The sequence below is a fragment of the Euprymna scolopes genome, chromosome 21, assembly GCF_053919585.1.
Source record: "Euprymna scolopes isolate OS-2025 chromosome 21, ASM5391958v1, whole genome shotgun sequence".
Taxonomy (NCBI): Eukaryota; Metazoa; Mollusca; class Cephalopoda; order Sepiida; family Sepiolidae; genus Euprymna; species Euprymna scolopes.
The window spans coordinates 35,596,565-35,622,882 of record NC_136502.1 but is presented as its reverse complement, the minus strand read 5'-3'; the positions used below and the strand labels follow the sequence as shown (position 1 = coordinate 35,622,882).

At 33.3% G+C, this 26,318-nt stretch overlaps 1 protein-coding gene across 2 annotated transcripts in view; it reads right to left on the bottom strand.

Annotated features, from left to right (window-relative positions):
* Positions 1-26,111, bottom strand: part of LOC145242097 (uncharacterized) — a 43,743-nt gene extending 17,632 nt beyond the window's left edge. Inside the window, exon 1 of one of the 2 annotated variants that reach the window (XM_080105014.1) lies at positions 25,837-26,111. The gene's annotated coding sequence lies outside the window, so the exon portion shown is untranslated. Of the gene's footprint in view, positions 1-11,947; positions 12,908-25,836 lie in introns of those variants that run through there. The other variant, XM_080105015.1, reaches the window with a different exon arrangement.
* Positions 26,112-26,318: the final 207 nt, after the last annotated feature.

Below are 26,318 nucleotides of genomic sequence, written 5' to 3'. Positions count from 1 at the left end.
CAGCAAGCAACTCCATCATTAAAGCTTTGAATGCAATGTATACAGCAAGCAACTCCATCATTAAAGCTTGGAATGCAATGTATACAGCAAGCAACTCCATCATTAAAGCTTTGAATGCAATGTATACAGCAAACAACTCCATCATTAAAGCTTTGAATGCAATGTATACAGCAAGCAACTCCATCATTAAAGCTTTGAATGCAATGTATACAGCAAGCAACTCCATCATTAAAGCTTTGAATGCAATGTATACAGCAAGCAACTCCATCATTAAAGCTTTGAATGCAATGTATACAGCAAGCAACTCCATCATTAAAGCTTTGAATGCAATGTATACAGCAAGCAACTCCATCATTAAAGCTTTGAATGCAATGTATACAGCAAGCAACTCCATCATTAAAGCTTTGAATGCAATGTATACAGCAAACAACTCCATCATAAAAGCTTTGAATGCAATGTATACAGCAAGCAACTCCATAATTAAAGCTTTGAATGCAATGTATACAGCAAGCAACTCCATCATTAAAGCTTTTAATGCAATGTATACAGCAAGCAACTCCATCATTAAAGCTTTGAATGCAATGTATACAGCAAGCAACTCCATCATTAAAGCTTTGAATGCAATGTATACAGCAAGCAACTCCATCATTAAAGCTTTGAATGCAATGTATACAGCAAGCAACTCCATCATTAAAGCTTTGAATGCAATGTATACAGCAAGCAACTCCATCATTAAAGCTTTGAATGCAATGTATACAGCAAGCAACTCCATCATTAAAGCTTTGAATGCAATGTATACAGCAAGCAACTCCATCATTAAAGCTTTGAATGCAATGTATACAGCAAGCAACTCCATCATTAAAGCTTTGAATGCAATGTATACAGCAAGCAACTCCATCATTAAAGCTTTGAATGCAATGTATACAGCAAACAACTCCATCATTAAAGCTTTGAATGAAATGTATACAGCAAGCAACTCCATCATTAAAGCTTTGAATGCAATGTATACAGCAAGCAACTCCATCATTAAAGCTTTGAATGCAATGTATACAGCAAGCAACTCCATCATTAAAGCTTTGAATGCAATGTATACAGCAAGCAACTCCATCATTAAAGCTTTGAATGCAATGTATACAGCAAGCAACTCCATCATTAAAGCTTTGAATGCAATGTATACAGCAAACAACTCCATCATTAAAGCTTTGAATGCAATGTATACAGCAAACAACTCCATCATTAAAGCTTTGAATGCAATGTATACAGCAAGCAACTCCATCATTAAAGCTTTGAATGCAATGTATACAGCAAGCAACTCCATCATTAAAGCTTTGAATGCAATGTATACAGCAAGCAACTCCATCATTAAAGCTTTGAATGCAATGTATACAGCAAGCAACTCCATCATTAAAGCTTTGAATGCAATGTATACAGCAAGCAACTCCATCATTAAAGCTTTGAATGCAATGTATACAGCAAGCAACTCCATCATTAAAGCTTTGAATGCAATGTATACAGCAAACAACTCCATCATTAAAGCTTTGAATGAAATGTATACAGCAAGCAACTCCATCATTAAAGCTTTGAATGCAATGTATACAGCAAGCAACTCCATCATTAAAGCTTTGAATGCAATGTATACAGCAAGCAACTCCATCATTAAAGCTTTGAATGCAATGTATACAGCAAGCAACTCCATCATTAAAGCTTTGAATGCAATGTATACAGCAAGCAACTCCATCATTAAAGCTTTGAATGCAATGTATACAGCAAGCAACTCCATCATTAAAGCTTTGAATGAAATGTATACAGCAAGCAACTCCATCATTAAAGCTTTGAATGCAATGTATACAGCAAGCAACTCCATCATTAAAGCTTTGAATGCAATGTATACAGCAAGCAACTCCATCATTAAAGCTTTTAATGCAATGTATACAGCAAACAACTCCATCATTAAAGCTTTGAATGCAATGTATACAGCAAGCAACTCCATCATTAAAGCTTTGAATGCAATGTATACAGCAAGCAACTCCATCATTAAAGCTTTGAATGCAATGTATACAGCAAGCAACTCCATCATTAAAGCTTTGAATGCAATGTATACAGCAAGCAACTCCATCATTAAAGCTTTGAATGCAATGTATACAGCAAGCAACTCCATCATTAAAGCTTTTAATGCAATGTATACAGCAAGCAACTCCATCATTAAAGCTTTGAATGCAATGTATACAGCAAGCAACTCCATCATTAAAGCTTTGAATGCAATGTATACAGCAAGCAACTCCATCATTAAAGCTTTGAATGCAATGTATACAGCAAGCAACTCCATCATTAAAGCTTTGAATGCAATGTATACAGCAAGCAACTCCATCATTTAAGCTTTGAATGCAATGTATACAGCAAGCAACTCCATCATTAAAGCTTTGAATGCAATGTATACAGCAAGCAACTCCATCATTAAAGCTTTGAATGCAATGTATACAGCAAGCAACTCCATCATTAAAGCTTGGAATGCAATGTATACAGCAAGCAACTCCATCATTAAAGCTTGGAATGCAATGTATACAGCAAGCAACTCCATCATTAAAGCTTTGAATGCAATGTATACAGCAAGCAACTCCATCATTAAAGCTTTGAATGCAATGTATACAGCAAGCAACTCCATCATTAAAGCTTTGAATGCAATGTATACAGCAAGCAACTCCATCATTAAAGCTTTGAATGCAATGTATACAGCAAGCAACTCCATCATTAAAGCTTTGAATGCAATGTATACAGCAAGCAACTCCATCATTAAAGCTTTGAATGCAATGTATACAGCAAGCAACTCCATCATTAAAGCTTTGAATGCAATGTATACAGCAAGCAACTCCATCATTAAAGCTTTGAATGCAATGTATACAGCAAGCAACTCCATCATTAAAGCTTTGAATGCAATGTATACAGCAAGCAACTCCATCATTAAAGCTTTGAATGCAATGTATACAGCAAGCAACTCCATCATTAAAGCTTTGAATGCAATGTATACAGCAAGCAACTCCATCATTAAAGCTTTGAATGCAATGTATACAGCAAGCAACTCCATCATTGGCAAAGTTTTTGCTTTCATTGGTGCTACATTCACTTTAGAAAATATTATATGGGATTTCCCATTTTGCACTCCATAAATAACAAACCCATATGCCTGTGGTGAAGCATCACAGAAGATATACAACTTCAGTGGACCATCACTGTCTACAGCCTGACGTAAGAAGGAAAGATTCTTTAAACCAGAGAGATCTTCAGCTAAATTTGACCAGATGATCATTATGTCTGTTGGTACCTTTTGATCCCAACTCAATTTGAGCAACCATAATTTTCTGAGAAGGATTTTCGCTTTAACTGTTACAGGAGCACAGAGTGATAAAGGATCAAATATTTTTGCTGTCTGTGCCAAAATATCCCTTTTAGAGAGTATATTTTCCTAAACTGAAGTGTCAAAGATGCTGATAGTATCTGATTCAGGGTGGTATTTATACCCAAGAACCTTTTCATACTCACAGTTATGTTGCACAATACTACCATCCTCAATCATGATTTCTCGTAGGCCTCTATAATTGGAATTACACGACCTCAGCTGGAAATTTCCCTTTTGTAGTCGAGGCACTGCATTTTTATAAAGGCTGATTATCTCCCCGGAAGAATTGCTTGTCATACATAGGTTGTCAACATAAAATCGACTTTTCAACATCTTAGTACATGTGTCATTTGGAAAGTTACTCACGTGATGCTGCAGGACATAATTTTATATAAAAGGGATTGCATTGAAGCCAAATATCAATGTGTAACTTTTTTTCATCTTTCACAAAAAAACAAAATCTATTTTTATCTTCATTAGACTTGAGTCTGATCATAAGAAAGGCTTTTCTTATCTAACCTAGCAGAACATATTTATCAGTGACGAATAAAAGTAAAAGTTCAAGAATATTACTCAACATATTAACACCCGGGTAACATGCCTCATTAAGAGAATAACCACCTCCAGCCTTTAAAGAACAATTAAAAACAGGTCTTATTTTGGTAGTTACCTGTTGATCAAAATTGAAAACTGGTCTATGGGGTATCCATATATATGTGTGAAAATCATGTGGGGCAACTTCAATTCTCTCGATAATTCCTTCAGTCTCTTGTTGACGGAAAATATCAGTATAGGCCTCAGCCATTTTTTTCTTTTCCAAGGAAAGCAAAGTTCTGTCAAGTACCTTCAGAGCGACTTGGTAGTTGGAAGGCACAGAATTGATTTTATCTTTATGCCAGGGTAAATCCACAAAATATAAGTTGTTTTTAAATTCAATAGACTTCTTGAAGCTATCGATTTTATTTCGGTCACAGTTCGCGATTAATTCTTCATCAAGGGAAGTGCCATCAGTTTCCACAGCAAACACCCTTTCTAAATTTCTCTCCACATTTGAAGATTCACATATATCAGAGAATGGATCCGGTAGCTTAATTTGGGTTCCAATATAGCATTCAATTGGCGCTCTGGGCAACGGGCATGTTCCGATATTATAGTATGATAATTAGCACAATGATTCGATCTTTCAGTTCTTACAGGAAAGATTTGATCGGCATATAAAAAATGCTGAACATCACCAAATGGAGCAATCCCTTGAGGTAAATCCCATATGTGTCCGTTCATGCATTTAATAATTCTGGAGTTAGTCATGAATTGAAATATATCTACACCGAGGATACTGTCAATTTTTATAGCATTGCTGTTTTTCACTAGAAAATGCCAACCTGTATTTTAATTTATTTAGGTTGGACTTTACTTGACAGAAATTATCAAACTGGAATTGAATACCAAATTGGTCATCTATTAAAACCAGAATGGGGAGTTGTCTCCTTTTACCAACATTAACATTCAAAACAACTTGTTCAAGACTCTTTACCATAACACTAGCATAGGTTTTCATCTGGTAATCGGTAAGATTTGGATCTTCATCAGGATATCTTAGTTCCTTTAATATTCTTTTGGAAAAATAAGATTGCTGACTTCCAGTGTCTAAAAGGCAGTTAACTGTAGTTTTCTTTGGTCCATTATATAATGAAATAGCTACAACAGGTAATACGATATTTTCATCAACATGGGAAAATAGTGAAATTATTTTTGGGGGATTATCACATAAAGGTCTAATATGTGCCTTAGATCGACACAGTTTGCAGGAGAGAGAATTGTTCTGGCGCCCAGGGCAACCTTCGCTTTTGTGTTTATAACTGGAACATCCGATACACAATTTCAACTGTTTACACCTCTCAACTCTTGCTTTATAAGTAGAGAATTTGCTGCACTTCAACATGGAGTGGGCACGTACTGAGCAAAGTTTGCAGTATGTACCGGCATAATTAGTAGAAAAATTCTGTAAGGCAGCATCTCCTTTCCCCTTTTCATGATTTTTAACATGTGTTCCATCGCCTTTAGAATTAGTTTCTGCTGATCGTGAATATTTCTTATTTCTCGACAGAGCACGAACAGCTTCATTATAATTGTCAAATATTTGAGTCAAAGACGGGTAATTCGTGCCCATTCTGTGACTAATTTCCCTTCTCAAGACCACAGGTAACTTTTCAAACATAATGTGACTGATCAACAAAAACCCAGGGGAATTATTCTAAAAAAAAAAAAAAAAAAAAAAAAAAAATCGATCTGATATGACGTTTTCAGTTCAGACAAATCTGCTCTCACTTCCGCAAGGTATTGTTTCACGGACACAAATTCAGGGTCATATTGAGGGGATGCAGAAATTATTTGCTTAAAAATTTTGTTAATAATAAAGGGAATATCTAAAAATTCCTTTGTCAGTAGATCGACAGCAACATTAAAATTTTCATCTTCCAATGTTAGATGAGAAACCAATTGTAAAGCATAATCGCTTAAATAACCTTTCAATAAAACTAATTTAGACTTACCGGATTTAACAGAGTCTGTACAGTTTTTGAATAGTGAAATAAAATTCTTGAATTCGAATTTGGATGGATTAATTCCACTGAAGGTTGCACATTGTAACTTGGGCATGGATAAAAGAGGTACGGAGCCAACTTCAGATTTCTCCGATGTGTTGAGTTCTTCAACTGTGTCTTCGATGTCGGCAAGACGATCATTGACATTAGTTCGAAATTAAATTTCTTTCTTCTGTTCGTCAACGAAACCACAGTTCTTCAAATCAAACTCTGCTTTGATGCATATTGCTTTTAATTTTTTCATTCAAGGAACGAACTTCAACTAGCATCTCCTTGATAATATCTTCCTCTTTCTGGAAGGTCCTCCTTCTTAGTCTTTCACGTTGTTCCAGCATTTCGATGTTAAGTGTAATATCATCCTTTAAGACTTCCTGAGCAACTTCGAGAGCCCTTACACCCTTCAATGTCTTAAAATTCTCCAATTTTAGGATTCACTCTTATTTATTTTAAATCAAACGTGAATCCAGTTTCTTCTTTTCTCCAAGAGCAACAAACAATTCGTAAAAGAGTCTTGCCGGAGAATCACAGCTTTGAAACACGTGGAGTCATAAGTAGACTAATAATGTTTCTATTTTCTTGTTTCCCCACAAGAGCAGAGTTTAGCTCAAGAATAGTAAAAAATATTTTTTTTTTTTGCTGGTTTGGGGAGGGGGGGGGGGATAAGTAATAATTAAGCTTTGTTTTAAAAGTTTTTTTTTTTGTCACAAGACAAATAGTGATGAAATTTTTTTTTTTCTCTTGTCACAAGACAAAAAGTAAAGATTTTTTTTTATCACAATAGCAAATAATAGCGAAGAATTTTTTTTCTTTCTTTTCAACAAATATTTCCAAGTCCGCACGAGGCCATAAGATGGTGACTCGTTCACACGTTTTGTGAAATAAATACAGTCTATTGCACGATAATCAAAATTAATTTGTTTTGTAAATGTTTTTTTTTTCAACAAATATTTCCAAGTCCGCACGAGGTCATAAAGATGGTTACTCATTCGCGCCTTGAGAATTTAAATACAGTTCGTTCATGTGCATGTAGAGATTTTTATATATATATATATATATATATATATATATATATATATAAATAGGGGACTTCTTTGAAAGTGATCTCCTGTATTTTATTTTTTTTTGTGTTTTCTTTTTTCGCGACAACCAGCTAAACTTGAGAATTGTTTTGCAAAATGTTGCATTTCAACCAGACACTTCGGACTTAAACGAAAAAAGAAACACGAATATACAAGTTGGAGAACAATAAAAGTGTATTTATCTTCAAATAAATACAAACGTAAAATAAGTAGGTTGCAAAACAATTGCGTTTGCTGCTCTTTAAGAAGTCCCCAAAAAAGTTATTTTAATGTCTTGAGTTTGACGGCTCCTTTCAAGTTAAGAAGTAGAGAGATGGGAATAAAACGTCTTTTCTCCACCGATGTTTGTACGAAAGAGGGCGTTCGATTTTTTTTTTTTTTTTTTTACATAGGCATCACCACTTATCAAGGCCAAAAGGCCACTCGAGGATAAGGGTTAAAGAGTGTACAGTAAAAATTGGACAATATAGTAATCATTAGTAATGGAAATTCAGTAAATTTGTTAACAAGTGGAACGGCTCATCAAGAACTTGTTTATGTTAGACTTGAAGACAACCATAATTTAGTCAGTTGGAAAGCAGGAAAATGGAAGACAATTCCACAGGCATACAGTTCTAAGAAAGAAGCTTTGTTCATGGAATTTACGTTAAGGTTTAGGCACAGATAATGAGTAGGGGGAATTATTGATAGTGTTTTCAGCTAGACGAGTGTTTCTGGTGAAAGTTTGACGAGGAGGGACCATAGACTGAAGCTCAGTCGAACACTTTCCATGAAAATAACGATACAGCAGAGACAAACTCGCAACATCTCTTCTGTGAGATAGAGGTTGCAGGGAACAGAAAAGGATATCTCCTATGAGGCTACGAAGTCTATGTTGAACTCTATCAAGGCAGGACAAGTCCTTTCTAGCAGCTCCTGCCCAGATGTGGCAACAGTATTCCATCCTTGGATGTATCTGGCTCTTATATAGATAGAGAATTGCATCAGTAGTGAGATATCTACTGGATCGATAGAAGGATCCAACCATTTTTCCAGCGGCCTTGGCAACAGATTTGATGTATGTATTCCATTTAAGATCAGGAGTTAGGTCAAGCCCAGAAGCTTGTCAAAACTTGAGGTCTCCTCAAGACGAGAGCCATTCATTTCAACTGATGTCAGATGGGGATCAGAACGCTGATGATGTAAAGAGAGAAGCTTGGTTTTAGATGCATTAAAAGTAACCAGCCACTCCTTTCCCCATTGTACCACATGCTCAAGATCAGAGGAGAGAGAACTTGGTCGTTTACGGACTTAGATGTGCTACCATAGATGGTAGTGTCATCAGCATAAATGTTTACAAATGATGTAAGGATGTGATTTGGAAGATCATTAATGTAGATCAGGAAAAGAGTTGGGCCCAGGATGAACCCCTGAGGGACTCCAGCATTAATACTGTGAGCTTCTGATTTCTGCCCCTCAACTACTACTTTCATGACCCTGTCAGAAAGAAATGATTTAATAATTGAGAAGACATTTCCAGCTATACCATAGCTGGAGATCTTGTGAAGTAAACCTTCATGCCATACCCTATCAAAGGCCTTAGATATGTCAAGAGCAATTGCCCTAGAAAGGTTGCCTCCATCAAGAGATTCACTAGTCCTATGAGATATAACTGTAAGCACATCTGCTGTAGATCTAGCAGAACGGAAACCATATTGTGTGTCACTAAGAAGGTTATTTTTGCTGAGATGGTTGATTACTTCTCTATTTAACACAGATTCCAGCAACCTACTCATGATGCACAGGAGACTTATTGGCCTGTACTGAAAGGGTGATGAGCGATCATCAGAATTCTTAAATACAGGGCATACTGATGAGATTTTCCAGGGTGATGGGAAGCAATTCTTCTTAAGACAACATTTAAACAGCTTTGTAAGTCTGGGCGCTAGTTCTGGTTGAAGTTTTTTGAGTACTATAATTGGAATACTGTCAGGGCCGGTTGCTTTACTGGAATCGAGATTTTTGATTAGCTTGGCAACATCACGTACAGATATATGTATATCACATAGCGTGTTTTCTGATACAGGAGGAAATATTGGGGGTTGGCAACCTTGGTCGCAAAGGGTAGAATTAGCTGCAAAGTTCTTGGCAAAGAGTTTGGATTTTTCTGATGCTGACGAGATTACCTCAGGTCCATTGATGATAGTTGGGATAGAGCACACGCTTCTGTTCAGGATTCTGTTTGCTATTTGCCAAAACTGGTGGGAACCAAGCCGCTGCTCAGCTACTTTGGACTTGACGGATTGAGCATACAATTCTCTTGCGTCTTGCGTTCTTTATTACTTTCTTACAATCGTTGCTGGCAGTCCTGAAAGAAGCTTTAGTTTCCATACATCTATTATGTTGGAAGCAGTGGAAAAAGTGATTTCTGTGCGCAATGGCAGCAGCACATTCTGGAGAGAACCATGGCTGGTTGTTAGGGTTTTGCTAGGACTTTTTCGAGGGTATGAAACAGTCTATACCTAGAATCAACCATTCCATCAGGTCTGATACTATAGAGGACACATCCTTTTTAAACATGGAACACAGAGGTAGATCCGATATAAATGTATGGAAGCTATCCCAGTCAGCAATAGTGTATCGATATACTGTACGATGGAGAGGTACATCTGGGGACTTATTACATTTCATTTTTATCTTAATTGATTCAACAGAGTGGTCGGAAGATCCAAGAGGAGACAGAACAGAAACTGAACATAGTTCAAGGCAAGTTGTGAGAAAAAGGTCTAGTAGACTCGCATACTGGCCGTCATTGTCGGGCACACGGGTAGGTTCGTGAACAATCTGAGTGATGTCATAAGCAATGGAGAAATCATGACAGAACCTCCCCTCATCATCAGTCTTGTTTGAGTGGGTCAACGATTCCACGTTGTGAACACTGAACCATTGAAGTCTCCACATACGTGAATGTTAGCTGTAGGATAAGCAGATAGGACTTGGTCAATTTTCTCCGATATGCTTTAAAGATAGTAACTCCGCTGTTGTGTGGGCAATAAAGAGTAAATATAAATGCAGTAGTGTGAGCTAAAGCAACCCGGAAGCACATATAGGGTAAGTTAGGATATTTTCTGGAGATGTCCCTACCACATGGAAAGCCATCTTTAATATAGGCACATATTCCATGCCGATCTTGAAGGGAGTCTCTATTCCCACTTAATAAATAAGTTGCCGTGATTGGTCGATGAGCGGCACCTTTGGCCAATGAGACAGGAGCTTATTTAAATTGTAAGGAAAGGAAATAAGATGAAAAGCGAGGTAACTAGTTTTTTTTTTATGCAACGAGTTTATCAAAATCTACGCCAAATTAAGAAAATTATGGTACTTAAGAACTTATATTACCGTGTTGAAATAAGGTTATTGTTAAGAAAGCTATTCTTAACATGGGAGGGGAGAGAGTTTTGTAATTATTCTGTACTTTCACCTAACAATTTAATTAAAAAGATATCATAAAACTTGAAAATACTATACAGTAACATAAGTGCATAAGCACCAAAATTATATCTATATTTAAAAGCACAAAAAATTTAACCCTAACCCTGAATTCGCCACTGTGAGTCTTTATTAGGTTCTTATGCACAATAAGGACCGTTCTATCGTCGGAGTTTTCCGGGCAGTTTACGTAAATGCCGGAAGGTGTCGAAACGCAGACCCCCCCCCCAATAATTTAGAAAACATGTTTGCTATCGTAAGTTTATTATAATATATATATATATATATATATATTATCTGGACTTGTTGTTTATATAAAATAAAAGGTAAATTTATACAAATACCGTGACAGCGAATTATTAATAATAACCCTAACCCTAACCCAGTTTTCAGATTCGTGTTCAGCACACCGAAACGTAACAGAATACTACGTCTGTTTTTACTAATTCGCTGTCACGGTGTTTGTATAATAATAACAAAAATATATATTTAGCAAGAAGCACTTTTTTTTTTTCTTGATTTGAATTTTAATTTCTTTAAATGTTTCGTAAAATTGTATTTTCTCCACAATAACAAAGAATATCGGTTTCACTTTTGAATTAATTTTTCATTGGGAGAAAAAAAAAAAATATCACAAAACTTTCGTTCGGCACCTTCCGGTGTTTTACGTAAACTGCCCGGAGAATTCCGACTACAGAACGGTCGTTATTCTGCATAAGTACCAGTTATTATACTTGCCCCAACAACCTATATCATATAAACAAAACACGTATATAACGTCGTTGACGTTGCGGTCATATTTTTAGTTGCATGAGAAAACGGAAAGGAACCACTTTGTGCCGTTTTTCTTTTCCCCCTATTTCTTCACCTGTGCCATTTTTACCAGCTGGACATTTTCACCTGTGCCATTATTAATTATGTGATCAAGAAGTGCGCGACGTTTTACTTTAAATATAGGAAAAACGGACACCCACCTTAAAATATCTGATTTTTATTTATTTAACTTTATATTCCCCACCCCAGGATAAAATTTACCCCCCCCCCATATAATTTGGTACTTGTGCATTTTGGGTACCGTGCTGAAATAATAACGTTATTATTTTGAAAGCCATTCTTAAGATGGGAAGGGGCGTTTTGTAACTATTCTGTGCTTCCACTTAACCATTTAAGAAAGAAAGAAGAAATAAAAATATTATGAAACTTGAATTTAACCTGTAAAAAAGTATTTTTAAAATAGCGCGGTACCGAAAATGCACAAGCACCTATAATTTAAATAAATTTAAAAATTAACGTTGAAATAAATAAATAAATAAATAAAAAATGTTAAAATAAAAACAAATTAATAATAAAACAAACAAATAACAAAAAAAACAAAAACAAAAAAAAAAAAACGACATACTTACTTATTTTTTCCTTCCTTTCATAAAAATGTAGATGAATTCAAAATGATCCAGCAGTAAAAATAGTTATTAACGAAAAGTTTAGAAAAACAATCGGGCAAAATAGCCGACGTAAGACATTTATCAAACGCAACTATTATTAAAAAAAGACTTGAGAAAAATAGAATAAATCCGTTCTCATAGCAGTTTTTTTGTTTTGTTTCGTCCGTCTTTAAAAATCGCCGCATCGGGTGAATAGTAAGAAATTTTGATGGTTTTATTTTTTAAAAAAAGGTTTTAGTTAATTTATGTACAGTTTCGTCTGTACAGCAGATTCGAGGGTAATTTTAATTTAGATTTTTAAATCTAAATATTTTTTTTTTTAATATTCGTATTTAAAAAAAAAAAAAAGAAAATGTCTTTATCTCTCCAACAGGAAATAAAAAAAAAAATAATTTTAATTCAAAATATTTAGAAAAAAAAAAAAAATTAAAAGAAGATAAAAAATTAAAAGAAAAAAAAAAAAAGTCTCTAGTGCCATTTGACCTAGGCCGCGCACATAGTAGTTATCAGCTGGTCGGACTACTTTCATTAATTAAAATTAACGCCGGTCATTCGGGCTAAGATCGCAGTGTAGCCTGTTCTGATATTTCACTTAAGTTAATATATAAATCAATGTAGGAGAAACCCTTCTATACTAAGGAATTTTTTTTTTATTTTTGCCTACTTTCAGAGTGACCCCTTTTTGGGGAGCTGATTTTCTCCCACATTAAAAACGACCTTGTGTCACATCTTGCTCTCGTGGGGGAAGCAAATAAATACCCCTAAGATAAACGATGGAATGAAAACAAGTAGAGAGATTAAAAAAAAAAAAAAGATGCCGGTTAAATAGCGCTTTTGCTTTGTTTACAAAATTTGACCTAAAATAAACAGTTCATCAAAACGCCATGCAGATAGTTAATGGCCAGCCAGTCTTAGAATTTTGAAACCAATTATCATTTCAAGTAAAAAAAAAAAAAAAAATTAAATTGTATGTATATATATATATTATATATAAAAATAAAATATTTAATTTAATCAATTTTTAATTTTAAGATTAATTTTATTCATTTAAACTGTTCAAAATGTAGAAATCAGCTGAGCAAAATTAAAAAGGGGTTTGATTTTTTTTTTCTAGGTCAATGATGGGGGAGGGGAGAAGTATAAGAGGATTTTCTCCCTTTTTTCAAAAAAAAAAAAAAAAAAGGCAAATTTAATTTATTCTAATTTATGAGTTTAATAAAAAATGCAAGCAGAATAAGAAATAAATAAAAATAGAAAATAATTTAAGAATAGCATTCAACACTGCATAAATTTATATTTTAATGTAATTTAAATATATTTTAATTCGAAAAATAAATTCGAGTAATTTAATTAAAAGGATAATCCTTACAAGTTAAACATTTTTTAATGGTTAAAAATAAATTCTTAAAAGAATTTCGTGTGAATTTGTTGAAGTTTTCAGCTGCCATTGAAACAATATTAAAACAAAATTAGTCCTAGTTCTCTCTATATATAAATAAATGGTTCAGTTAATAATTGAATGACCAAACTACACCTTAATAATATAACCTAATTATTACAGCATCGTTTGGTAATTTTAATAAAGGAAAAAAAAAATAATAATAATTATTAATTGACCGAAATTGCTATAAAATTGCTAATTTGCTTGTAGTTTTAATGATAATCATCTTAAAGCTGAAAAGTTTAAGATAACCATAACTAGGATTAGGAAGGACTTGTTATTAAAAAATAATTTTTTTTTTCGTGGTGATTGCAATTACGAAAGTACATAGGAATTCCTTACATTATAACTAATTATTAATGAAGCCTTTTTTTTTTTTTATTACTCAAAATACAAGGTGTGTTTAAAAAGCGTGTGCATATCAAGACTAAGTTACCTTAGCCTTTTGGCTAGGGGCAAAGTGTAGTACCTGCTAGTTTTCAGACCCAAACAAATAAAAAAACAACGAGCAGTATTATTTAGAAAGGATTGGGAAGGTCTCACGAACATCCCCCCCCACTTCTAATGAATTGGTACATGCCTACAGACACTAGTTTTTCATGCTTACGCAATCATCAGTGTAATTGCCGGTTGGGAGATTCAAACACAGCCAGGAAGCCACTTTTGACTCCATTTGCTAAGCCTTTACGTCGAGGTCACCAAACAATTACCACAAAAACGAAAGGAATTAATAACTAATAAACGTTCAATTCATGCACAGACATTAGACAATCCAAAGTGTTCGAACGACGAAAGTCATGCATGTTGCATAAACACTAATTAACTGCCTCTTAGTATAATGCCCGGATATTGGTTGTGGCGACTGTAATGATTCAAGCTAAAAGTAGGATAGACAGAAGATGACTAACGACATCCTTAATGCCCACACTTTTGAGGACTTTTTTTTTTTTTTTTTTTTTTTTTACAAAAGGGTCACCACTTATCAAGGCCCAGAGGCCACTTGAGGATAAGGATTATTGAGTATACAGCAGTCAATGAGATAATTTCTTAGTAATCGTTAGTAGTAGAAATTTGGTAAATTGGATTATTTAATGGGACGGTTCATTAAGAATTTGTTTACGTTGGACTTGAAGACAACCAAATTGTAGTCAGCTGGAAACAGACTAAAGGAAGAGAGTTCTACAGGCGTGCAGTTCTGAGAAAGAAGCATTGTTCATGGAATCTACGTTTTAATTTAGGCACAGATAAAGGGTGTGGGAAAATTATTGATAGTGGTTTTAGTTAGATGAGTGTTTTTCGTGAAAGATTGGCGAGGGGGGACCATAGCTTGGAACTCAGACGAGCACTTGCTATGGAAATAACGATAAAGCAGAGACAGGCTCACAACGTCTCGTCTGTAGGAAAGAGGTTGCAGGGAAGAGAAAAGGGCATCCCCCACTAAGCTACGAAGTCTATTTTGAACTCTGTCAAGGCAGGATAAGCTGCTTCTACCCAGATATGGCAACAGTACTCCATCATTGGACATACTTGGCTCTTATATAGATAGAGAATTGCATCAGGAGTGAGATATCTACTGGAGCGGTAGAAGAATCACACCATTTTTCCAGTCACCTTGGCAACAGATTTGATGTACGTGTTCCATTTCAGATCAGGAGTAATGGTCAAGCCAAGAAGCTTGTCGAAACAAGGAGCCTCCCCAAGACCTTGTGTCTAATTTGTTTAAAATTTGAATTGTACATTTATATATATTTTGAAAATAAATAAAACAAAATGTAGTATCTGTCCTCGCCCGTTTTCATTCTCGACCAGCTAATGGAGATACTCTTCCTTCTAGAGAGAGGCAATTTTTATTTTTGTCTGGCAGCAATTAAATTAAAATCCAGATAAAATTAAAAATCGTTATTATGTATAGTAAGCTATCTTTATATTTTTCTATGTGTACAGGATTAATTCCTAAACTAATTGACCAATCATTATGAAACACAACTGAAGTAAAGGTTTGTAATGTGAGTTATGTTTAATTCCATGCAAAGGATATAAAACAGAGTTAGAAACTATTCGTGAAAATTCAGAGATCATCGTTTTTTTGTTTTTTTTTTGTGTGAAATTTTAACAAAACAAATAACGTGTAGAGGTGACAAATGGTCTTTTTGACTAGGAGCCATCTGTTCCGATTCCTTTTTTTCTGTCCCAAGTCAGTGACATAGAAATCTTTCTAGACGGGTACCATTTTTATTTTCGCTTCTAAAAAAAAAAAAAAACAACAACAACAAAAAAACACAAAAACGAAAAACAAAACAAACAAACAAACAAACAACAACAAAAAAAATCTCCTGTATTTAACTTTATCCTCATGGGGAGACAAGTAAATTAGAAACGAACACACAGACACAAAGTTGCCTTATTTTTGTTTTAATATAAAAACTGTAAAACAGGTTTGAATTTGAAAATAAATCAAAAATCATAATTAAGATGAACTATTTAATAATCTATTTTACATTTGAATATTTCTATGGGATTTTTAAAGTAAGCATATTGTCAACAACATAATTCGTCGTTGTGTGTCAAAAATCAAATCAACCATTTTCGACTACAACTTGACAAGATTCCATTCTTTCTGTAAGGTGCATGGTAGGCGGACGTTTTGGCCAACGGACAATTTGACCAGCGGATGACATGACGACGAATTCATTTGGAAATAACTTTCGTTTCTTAATTTAAAATGAAGTAACTTTAACGTTCTTTTCCTATTTTAGCTTTCAGTTTAAAAGAAAAAGCCCATTTACATGACTTTTCCTTCTATTTCATTATTTTGTATAAATTAATTCAAGGAAATGCAAAAACATATTTTGTAAAATATTAAAAGTATAATAAAATTTATTTTTTCCTTTATATATATATATATATATATATATATATATATATATAAACAGGAATTCCATTTTCTTTTTAACTGAATTTGAAAAAACAAAAACAAACGAAAACACACCTAATCACTAACCCTAATTCCAGGTAGCAATAAACACACAAAACATGCTATACTTCACCTTTTCTGTCCTCGGTCAGCGAAGGAGAAATCCTTCATGACTGAGACAATTTTAATTTTTGTTCCCAGTCAGAGTGCCCCTTTTGGAGAGCTGGATTTTCCCCACATTAAAAACCGACCTTGTGTCTAACTCTGCCCTCGTGGGGAGGCAAGTAAATAAAAAGATATGCACCCACAATTGATTTCCAAGAAAATGGCCAAGATTTAGCGAAAATGTTGGTGAAATTTTTAACGATACGTAGGCCTAAAATAATCCTTAAAACGATATCTGATTGGAAAGTAGATGAAAACAAAGAAACAACCTTAGAAGTTAGCGTCCTTAATGATGCTGAGTTAAACCACGACCATCTGTTAAACAAAGCTGAGAGAGAAGAGATAACTAAATACCAAGGTCTTATGTATGACACGAAAAGAAACTGGAATCTTAGGAAGACCTCAATCATTCAAGTAATGTATAGAAGCAAACAGACTCATGAAACAAATTTCCAAAACTACCTAGCAAATATACCCGGTGAACCAAGTGCAAGAGGGATTCAAATAATTGCACTTAAAAGGAGGGCTAGAATCTTAGAAAGCTCTTCCAGGTGAAATGTATGAGATAGCAGGTGAATAGTATCCAGTAGGATGTCCCATCTACAGCTAGAACAAATTTGTAATATAGATATATATATATTGATTGGTACTTTGGTTAAAATAGCAAGATGGGGTCCGAAAATCCAGCCTTGTTCTGAGTTCAGGAAAAGGTGGGTTACGTGGTACTCTGTCACCGGTATCAAGGCAGAACCTGGTGAGAAATTCTACAATTGTAAGCAAGCCTCTCATTGACTAATTTGGCCACCCACTGCCTTTGTTTAGACCAATCAAATTGGTCAATGTTTTAACCGCCAGTGATGAGCTTGGCAAGCTTGAATACCTTTTTCTTTTTTACAAACAGTTCCCAAAAAAACAGCCGAACGAGAAGGATGGAACTCAACTTTCTCTGAATATGAAGCATTGAATGCCTCTAACTTTTGGTCTCCTTGAGACTTTATTTTAAAGCTTAAATGATTACGCTATGTTATTATTATATATATCTCCCAGAGACTTTTTTTAAGATCAGAATTATCGACTTGTCATTAATGACTTTTCCTTCAACTGAACATTAATCATGAACTTCTGTAATGCCGACTCAAGTCGAGAATTAAGTCTTTTAATCAGAAGACATCATACCAACTCCTTCAACGACTGTAATTAATCCGATCTTCAATCAGTGTTGTAGCCAGATACCAATTCCTGATGAAGATAGAAGAACTAATACATTTCGAGGTAGTTACCAGCTTTGTTTAGAGGCAAAATGGCTTTCCCTTTTTTGCAATGAAGAAAAAATAAAATTTATATCGAATTTTAGAGGTATGCTTTGTTGTAATTGTTATGTTAATTTTTTGCTACTGTCTTAGAGCAAAAACAGGTAAGATAAAATATCTTACATTGTTTTTTTTTGCAAAAAAGCAACGTGAAGTTTAAATTTAAATTTGTAATTGTTTTTTTGTTTTTTTTTGCAAGAAAGAATACTTTAAACTTGTTGTTTATTGCTAAATAATTTGTTAAAACTTACAGTTTAAATGTTTGATAACCTTTCAAACTTCTGATTAAGTTAGCGTTAAATGCTAGATATTTCAGAATAATTAAATCTTGATATGTCTATTCAGTACTTGTACCGTTTAAACAAGACATTAAAAACTTTTTCTGTTGATAAATATCTTGCAAAAAAAAATAAATAAATAAAATAAATGCTAAAATGAAATGAACATATTTTCATTTTTCAAGGTAGGTTTTTTGTTATTTTTGATTATTTGCATTTTAAATATAAAAAATAGTTTAAATTGTACGTATCCGTTTTGGACTGAAGATCTCTGAAAAAAAAATTTCACTTAATTTGATTGAGTAGGTTTTTTTTTTTTTTTTATAGCGAAAAAACACGTTTTTATGAGAGCGCGTTGAAGTCAGCCATAATGAAATTTATGGAGCAGTCCATGGGGAGATAACTCCAGTTAAAGCGGCGACACTCCCTCCCCATCTTTAATACTAGCTTTTCTTTCTAAACATCAAAACTTTTGCTCGGTATCATAAATTGTTTTTTCACTGAAAAAAAAAAAAAAAAAAAAAAAAAAACTACTTGATGAAATTAAGTGAAATTTTTTTTCAGAGAACTTTGTTCCATAACGGATACGTAAATATTTTTTTGATATTTTCATTTTTTAATGTCTTGATTAAACTGTACAAGTACCATCTATTCATATTTGATTATTGTAATTGGTAAAAAATACCCCCCCCCCCCAAAAAAAACAAAAAAACTTTATCATTATGTTAAATTTAAAATTTAAGCCACAAGGTGTTTTGTAGCTTAAAAAATTTAAGCTTGATCACTTAACCTTTGAAAGTTTGCCTTAATGAAGATTTAAATTAATTCATATTTAATAATGCATCATCGTATGACTTGTTTTAAGTGAGTTTAAAATTCTTCTATTTTTTCTTTCCATCAAAAAAATCGAAATAAATAATGATAATTTATAGTTTAGTATATCTGAATGCTTTTTTTGTTGCTGACTAAACTACATTTTGTTAAAATGTTTAAGATTTCAGTTACTAATGTTTTTTTATTCCATCTAATTTGACGCACGTGGTCTAAAAAAACCCAAAAAAAACAAGATTTTGTTGAGAAACATGAAAAAAGAGCCACAAAAAGGGGCGTTTTTAGCACTGAAAGTCCTCGGGAACGCAAACCAGAATTTTGCCAGGGTCACCCGTACTAGATTTATATTTAGAACAATGGGCTCCATATTTTGGCTAAGTTTTCAAAAAATCTAATGGATAAATTAAAAGTTACGGGGCAAATGTGTCAAAAAAACAATTTTTTACTGTGCACATCTTTTTAATGAAATACAATTTGTGGCGAAATTTCAGGAAAAACTAATGGATGGTTATCTGGCAATCGTCCGGACTAACGGGCACACAGATGCCACTGAAAACATAGGTCCCTCTCCGATAAATCAGGGGACCAATAATTACATTCTTGTTAAAGGTGTGAGAGTTATTTCCCTTCGATCGTTAATTAGAATGGTCGTTTTTTTTTCGTTTTTTTTTTTCTTCACTGTTTTTTATTGTTTCTTTCCTTCTTAGTTGGAAAGGGTTAGCGTTAGTTGAAACAATTAGCATTCATCATTCAGATATATTTCCCTGGCTTATTAAGCCTTTGTCTGTTTTTGGAAAGTTCCTTTCCACCCATTATTTGTTCTTTCTGCTTCGAGTCGCTAATTATGGTGTGTTCAAAGTACCTGGTCTCCTGAATGGAAGCAAAAAAATTTCATATTACCAGCACATTAGTCTGGTCGATTGAAAATACTACTGGACTGGCCTCTCTCAAATCAAGCTGTTTGGATGTTAATAAATGGTTAACTGAGTTAGACGGTCTGTTTGACCAGTTTATTCTAAAATCCCCTACTGAAGAAAGATTAAAAATATACAGAGATTCTATGCAGTTTACTTCTGATGCGAGATTAAAATTAATTCGGATAAAACTTAGTCCAGAAGAATCTGGTTTAAAAAAAAAACTACTGCTATTCAAGTGAGAATGGAATTGGACTGTCGTAAATTTAGGGGGTCCCCCTAATTGGATAAATTTGAATTTCGTAGCTTCCTCAGGAGATTTGAGTTCTATTCAACCAACATGGGGATAGTGGACAAACTACTTTTATTAAAATCAAAATTAATGGGCAAAGTGTTCGACCTTGTTTCCAATTTAGACATAAGTCCTGATATTTACCACCAGATATTGGTGTGTTTAAAAGAGATTCCTAAATTCTTCTTTAATAAAAAATTGAATTTTCGAGGAAATTATTCCTCAACCAGAATATATTACACTATTAGAAGACGTTTGGGTCTTCCTCGAACGTGTCAAACTGGACTTATGCGAAATAGGTAAGTCAATTGGTACGGACTTCCTTTTAGATAATTCAACATCTGGGGCTATGATAGCCTATATCTTGTTTGCTAAATTCCAAAAGAGTGTACGAAGAGAAATAATGAACAGGACAAATGAACGTTTCCTTCTCTTTCTTCTATAATGTCACATAATTTCGACATTTTGGAAATTTTGATGGCAGCACCATTAGACTCAACGAGGCAGAAAAATAGCCAGCCTAAAATGTTGGCTTCTTCAACAGAACCAAGGTCAAATATGGTGGCCAGTTTCTACTCCAAACCCATTAATGTAAAGAAGGGTAGGAATACCTTCAGAACACTCGCTAACGATGACGAAACTAATAAAATTTGTAAATTACGTAAGGGTACAAACCATTCTGTTAAGGACTGTCCTAAATATCAGAATTTTGGCGTTAAACTTCAGAGAGCCAAGGAACAAGCTGTGTACTAAGTGTCTTGGTGGGCATTCTGAAAATAATTGCAAGGGCATTAAGGGATTTACCCTTGCGTTGTTTGTGGACCACTATTCTATTATGTGCCCTAAAAGTCCCAAATCCTTTGTGGGAGGTATCTCTTTAACAAGACAGGAAAACTGGATTTTTCCTGTAATTAAAATCTCAATGAGGGTAAATGGCCACCATGTCTACTTCTACTGCCTATTAGATATGGGAAGTCAGAGGTCATTCTTTTCACAGGCAGTTTGAAACCAATTAGGTTCTTTTTAAATAAAAGGAGTTTTTAAAGCGAGGGTCGTAGAAAATTGCATTTTCGCAACGTGTTTTACGTGAAGCTGTAAAGAGCTGCTGCTGCTAAAATGAAATTTATGAAAAACGGATTCGTCCAAGGGACATAAATGTCTCTTTTTTATTGCGTGTGTTAACCAAAATTAGTATTTTTCATCCTCTGTAGTTAAAAAGGAAACGTACATTCACTTATAAGTTTTTTCCCTAGAACAAAAAATCCGCTTCATCGATTTTTTTTTTTTTAATTCTTTTAATAAAATACACGAGTTTTTGATTGATATATTTTAATACTTCTTTATCGACTAAATTTTTTTTTTTTTAAATATCTAAAAAAAAAAGAAAACATTCAATGAAATAGAAATATTTGCCGTCAGCGTCTGGTATTTACTTGACGATGTAAGCATAACATGAGCGTTCATTAAAAAAAAAAAAAAAAAAAAAATCAACGTGTTTAAAAAAAAAAAAAAGGTTTTACACTTTGGACTTTACAGGTAAATTTCCAAAAAACTATTCTTTTTTTTTTTTTTAAAATTAGAATATTTTCTTTATTGATCTTTTATCTTCAATTTGTGATATATAAAACTTTGGCATATAAATTTATTATTAAAATTTTAATAGACATTTCAAAATGATGGGGGGGGGGGGTGAATTTGAAAAAAATATTATATTTGGTTTATTGGAAAGAGAATAAAATTTCACATTGACCCTGAAAATATCATAAAAATTGAACCAATAGAAATTTTTTTATAGATTTTTAAAGTTTAAAAATTGAAAAATATTTAACTCGTAAAATTCTATTGATTTTATTACGTAAAAAAAAAAAAAAAAAATTTTGTAAACACTGTTTTTTAAAAAATAAAAAAATAATATTTCTATTATATTTTAAACAACTTTAATAATTTATTTTGGAAGTATATTCCTTACAGAAAATAATAAACAACCCACTTTAAAAAGAGAAATTACGAGTTTTTTTTATATTTTATTCGCAGGGGTGTCAAAAATTCCTCCAAATTTATGATACACCTATAGCATGGCCACCAATATGTGCACAATTTGCAAATATAAGAATTTTTGGGATTTTTTTACTATACAGATAGATTCTAAAAAGTTGTAAAACAAAAAACAAAAACAAAACTCAAATATATAACAAATAAATGTTATCAAAGGCAAGATAAGTTACTCTTCTACCTATCCGGAAAAGTTTTTAGTGGTTTTGCTCACTTTAAAACGTGTAATCGGTTCGAAAATCAGTGTTTATCGATATATTTATGTTAGAAACCCACCGAATATGTCACGGTAACATATATTAAGCGAGTTTCTAACAGTATTTTGTATATATTTTTTTTGTTTAAACTCGTTTTCCCAAACTTACCCGTGTCCAACAGCGAGCATGCCGTCATTTGCATTTTTTTCAAATACATCAGTAAACACTGTATGTTTTTCGAGCTGAATAAACATGTTACATTAAATAAAAACACTAAAAAATTATCCAGTTAGGTAGAAAAGTAACTTATCTTGCCTTTGATAACATTTATTTGTTATATATTTGTATTTTTGACAACTTTTTCGAATCTATGTGTATAGTAAAATAAACCCGAATTTTTAATACATTAAAAAATTTGGAAACAACAAGATTTAAGTAGGACGTTTCTAATAGAACATAGTGTTGGTGTGTTTGTATTGTTTTGGTTACTTGGACAATTATTCTCATCTTGGGTGTTAGCACAATGTTTCGGCCGTTTTAACCTACGACCTTCCTCGGGTGCTAAATTCATGCTTACTTTTCTTTACTAAGGAAAAGAGGGGTTGCAAGAATTCGGACCGAATAAGGTCGTAGGTTACAACGACCAAAACGTTGTGCCAATAACACCCAAGATGAGAATAATTGTCCGAGTAACCAAAACAATACAAACATTCACATCCCATCTCAAAAATTCAGAAGAACATGGTGTATTGGCAATCAATTGCTCAAAACGGTCATATGTCCGAAGCCAAAACCACTATCAATAATTTCCCACACTTTTTACCTGTGCCTAAACCTAAATGTAGATTCCATGAACAAAGCTTTCTTTCTTAGAACTGCAACTGCACGCCCGTGGAACTCTCTCCCGATTGCCTGCTTTCCAGCTGACTACAACCTGATTGTCTTCCAGTCCAACGTAAACAAGTTCTTGATGATGAACCGTCCCCCTAAGTAATCCAATTTACAAAATTCCCACTACTTGTGTTTACTAGGCTATAATCACATTGACTAATGTATACCCATTAATCCTTATCCTCGAGTGGCCCCCGGGCCTTGATAAATGGTGACTGGTGATTCCTGTGTAAAAAAAGAAGAAAAAAAGAAAAAAGAAAAGAAAGAAAAAAGAAAAAAGAGAAAAAAGAAAAAGAAGAAAAAGAAGAAAAAAGAAAAAAAGAAAATAAATAAATAAATAAAAAAAAAGAAAGCCAAACATCGTGTTACGGAGCAAAGTCGAATATGGCGCTGTGCGTGCGCCGCAGCGCAAACTGTGGCCAACAAAAATAAAACGATAAAGATGCTGTTTCGGTATGAGTGAGAGATAGGGGACGTTTTTCGAGTAATATAAACTTCCTTACTGGAAAAGTATTAATGTAATTTAGAGGGGGGTTAAAACTGAACGAAATTTAAATTTCCATTCTATTTTAGAGCGCTTTCAACAAGATTTACCGAAAAAATAAAAAAATAAAAATAATAATTTTTGAAAATACTAAAATAAAAACTTGATGTTTCGAATAATAGGTCTTTTAAATTTGGTAGTTGAAAAAAAAAATCATGAACTTTAAAATTTTATTTTGCCAAATGTGAATTACATGCATTCATTGAATACGTAATCAGTAATCGCGTTTGACACACATCGGTTCCTGTTAGATCACCGAAGTTAAGCATCGTTGAACCTAGTCAGTACTAAAATGGGTGACCATTTGAGAATACCAGGTGATCTCTGCTTATCTTGGTATGGTTTTTAGTCGCCCTTGTCACTGTAATCAAGCACTCAAGCAGTGCCGACTCAAGAGAGATGTGGTTGGAGATTACGTAACCCTTGCTTCACAATTACATGCGCAGTTACCCTCAGGGGTATCCATTTCGTCTCGAGACTGAACAGAGGGCGATATACGATGAATAAATTTCAAGATTTCTGAATTACCTGAAAAACTAAAAGAAACTTGAATAAATAAAATAACTGAGGAATATAAACGACTGTTTTGCTTGGTTTTGTGTTGCCCAAAGAAATTGGTTAAAAAAGAAGAAAAAAGATGTTTACCTAAGTTACGTTTTCGATGCGCGCACCTGTTATTCTTGAAGCAACACGCGTGAAAAATCTGAAATTGTGCGTTTTCATGTGGGAGAAACCTACATCAGTTGTCAATTTCATAGTCAATACCGAGGACCCAGATGTTTTTTTGTTTTTTTTTTTTAATAAAGCACAAGGGAGACAACATTTTAAATTTAATTAAAAATAGAAACGGCAAACCTAAAATTTACCCATATAAAAAAAATTAAAAACACACAAAAAAAAAACAAAACAAAACAATGAGCGATACATTTTAAAAACTTGCAAGTTCGTTTAATAAAATTTTTAAAGCACAAAAATAAAAAAAATGGTAAAACTATACAAACACCGTGACAGCGAATTACCCCTAACCCTAACCCCTAACCCTAAACCTAACCCTAACCCCAACCCTAACCCTAACGCTGTCACGGTGTTTGTATAATAATACCAAAAAAATAAGGTGTCTACTGTCTATGTACTTATTGTACGGCGCTATTTTTAAAATAGCATTTTGAAGTTAAATTCATTTTTTTTGTTCTTGTTTTACGATATCTTTTTTTTCTAATTAAATTGTTAGGTGAAAGTACAGAATAGTTACAAAACATCCCCTCTCCCATGTTAAGAATGGCTTTCTAAATAACATTTTTTGGTGTTAATGCACTTACTGGTCCGCGCTATTTTTTAAAATCGTATTTCCACGTTTAATTAAAGTTTTATATGTTTTTTTTTTTATTCAATTATAAGGTTAAAGTACAGAATAGGTACAAAACACCCTCCCCATGTTAAGAATGGCTTTTTAAATAATAACGTTATTATTTCAGCACGGATCAATAAGTGCATGCATGAGTACCAATTTTTTTTTTTTTTTTCAGTACGGTTTAATACTGCATAAGTACCCCTTCAAAAATATTAAATGAACCAAAACTAGAATAAATAAATAATATTAAAACCCGGAAAAAAAAAACAAAAAAAAAAACTGAATTATCGTTTTATTTTTGTAACTAAAATTCAAATAATAAAAAAAGGACAATTTAAATAACTTTTTTTTTTTTCATAAAATGGAACGAAAGAATTTACTACTACTACTACTACTACTTTCTAGTTTGATTGAAATCTTATTTTGTTTTTTCAACAATTATTTGTAAAACAATTACATAAGTTGAATTTTTTTGTAAGTGATTTAATAATAATAATAATAATAATAATTCAATTTCAAAGTGTCCGGACATTTTATAATCGGGGACTTACTTCCGTTTGCACCGAAGATTTTGTTCTAAGATTTTTTTTTTTTTTTTTAATTAAATTTAAACGAAAACCACTTTCTGGTCTAGTTCAATTGTAATATAAAAATCGTTGAAATATCTCACCTATTTCGTTCGCCACATTTTCAAATAAAATTCGATCGCTGTTTTTCCTGAAACTGATCTTTACTTTCTCAATATTTTTTTGTTTTTGAAACGTGTATAAATTTCAACTTTCAATAAATTTGCAGAAATGGCTGCTTCTTTAGCGAAACCTCACAAGGGAGATAATTCGGGAAAATTTTACGAAATATTTAAAGAATTTATTTGCGTGTACAGTACTTGTAAGGGAAAATGGCGGAATAATTATGCTTTGCGAGGGTTTGCATTAATATAACTATAAAATAGCATGAATAAATTATGAGCGAAAGATTTCTTCCCGAATTCATTTAAGATGGCGTAGCTTGTCTGACTTGCTACTCTCATTTGCATTTCATTATAATTTTTTCTAATGCTTTAAAAATACTAGGGTAGGTACTATAGCGAGTTGAACAAAATGCAAGTCATTTCTGATTGCCTAAATTAAGAAAATCACCAACGATTTACTT